At 55.6% G+C, this 1788-nt stretch overlaps 1 pseudogene; it reads right to left on the bottom strand.

Annotated features, from left to right (window-relative positions):
- Positions 1-274: 274 nt before the first annotated feature.
- On the bottom strand, positions 275-1110 carry LOC123409317 (annotated as a pseudogene).
- Between the last annotated feature and the right edge of the window lie 678 nt (positions 1111-1788).

Below are 1788 nucleotides of genomic sequence, written 5' to 3'. Positions count from 1 at the left end.
TGCTCTGCCTTACGGCTCAAGCTCGCAGCTAGCCAAATGCTCTTCCCACAAATAGCGTCTCTTAACAAAAGCTCTTCTAATCTAAACAAAAAATACCCCGCAAAGAAAAAAAAACCTAAACAAAAAATGATCTTTTCAAAAAAGAGCAGCCTGTCATCTCATTCTCATCTGCAAGAGATATAAAACTGGCGCACAAGCTAAAAAAATAAGCAAATTATACGCATTTTTTACACTCAAGATCTGCGCCGCAGTTCCGGTGGCGGCGTGGAGTTCATCATGGCCGCGCCACCGCCGACGAAGCGGCCCCCTTTTTGCTCGACTCGGGATCGTCCCTTCCCCTCCGCGTGGACCCGTCCCACCCCTTCCGCACCGACCCGTTGCCTCCCCCTCAGTCCCACGACATCGTCCTCGCCAGGAACGCCTGCCACCGCCGCCCGCCGTCGGCATTGCCGTAGCTGCCTCCCCCACCCACGGGCCGGCCTCCGCGCACGCTCCCCTCGGGGCTCGCTCCGGCGAGGTCGATCAGGCTGGTGGCGTGGCGCAGGCGGCGCGACCTGAGCACTTGCTCCCTCACGTGGTGCGGCAGCCGTAGCGTGAACCTCTCGTGGTCGCTCCGCTCGGCGGCCGCCGCCGACGCCGCGAAGAGCGAGTGCCCCGTCGAGTGCGACCTCGGCAGCCTCGCCGCCTGCCGCTCGTTGCGCGGCATCTCTAGCTCCATCGCCTCCTCCTTCCTGTCGTCCTCGTCGCTCTCCTCCTCTTTCTGCACCGGTATCGCCACGGTGTGCGGCGGCGACGACGAAGGCGAGGGCTGACGCCATGCCACCTGCTCCGGCGACGGGGGCGCCACGGCGGGCGGCAGCGGAGGCGGCGGCTTCTCGAGGTTGGCGCGGCAGAGCGGGCATGTGATCCGCGCCTCCAGCCAGGGGTCGATGCACTCCGGGTGGAAGGCATGCGAGCAGTGCGGCAGCAGCCCGAGGAGGAGGTGGAGCACGGTTTTTTTTTTGCGGGGAGGTGCAACAGTTGGATCTATTTTTGTTTGCTCGCTGTAGGAGGAGGTGGAGCACGGTCAGCCTTTGGTGAATTTGGTAACTGCACACCGTCGTGGTGCATGGATGGTGGAAGGCCGTTAGATTGCAATTTGTTGACTAATTGTGTGGTGATGATTGATGTTTGTTTTTTGTGGGTTAGTTGTGTGTACTTAGATAAGTTCTCGTTTGATCTTTTATTAGTAGTATAGAAGAGAGGACGAGAATTATGTAGGGCTACAAAAGCACACCTCAGAGTTCGTAGTTCTCATCTATGGATTTCCCAATGTCACCGCGGCCATCCAAAGAGAGTACCACAATCACCACAACGTATCTCAAGGATAGTCAAAGACAAGCACCAAGAGACTCTCAATCTTCAATCAATTGACAAAAGAGGAAATCACTCATGAAAATATTCTTCTAATCCATGTCCAATAGACGGTTGTCACCATGGTCTCGGGGATTATACTAGATAAGATCAAGTGAGTACATCAATCCAATACATAGAAGAAGGGGAAACATCATGGGATCACCCTAGCTTAACATAGCCTATGATCACAATCAAGATCACATCATGGGAGAGAGAATTAACCACATAGCTACTGTAGAAGACCTCAACCCCGAGGAGGAACTACTCACGCTTCATGGAGGGAGGAAGCAACATCGATGGAGATGAATCCGGGGGAACTTCCCCGTCCCGGCAGGGTGCCGGCACAGGAACTCTGGTCCCCCGAAACTTGTTGGCGATGGCGGCGGAGATCGG

The sequence above is a fragment of the Hordeum vulgare genome, chromosome 7H (genome assembly GCF_904849725.1).
Source record: "Hordeum vulgare subsp. vulgare chromosome 7H, MorexV3_pseudomolecules_assembly, whole genome shotgun sequence".
Taxonomy (NCBI): Eukaryota; Viridiplantae; Streptophyta; class Magnoliopsida; order Poales; family Poaceae; genus Hordeum; species Hordeum vulgare.
Note: the sequence above shows the minus strand (reverse complement) of the source record. Positions and strands in the feature narration are given on the sequence as shown.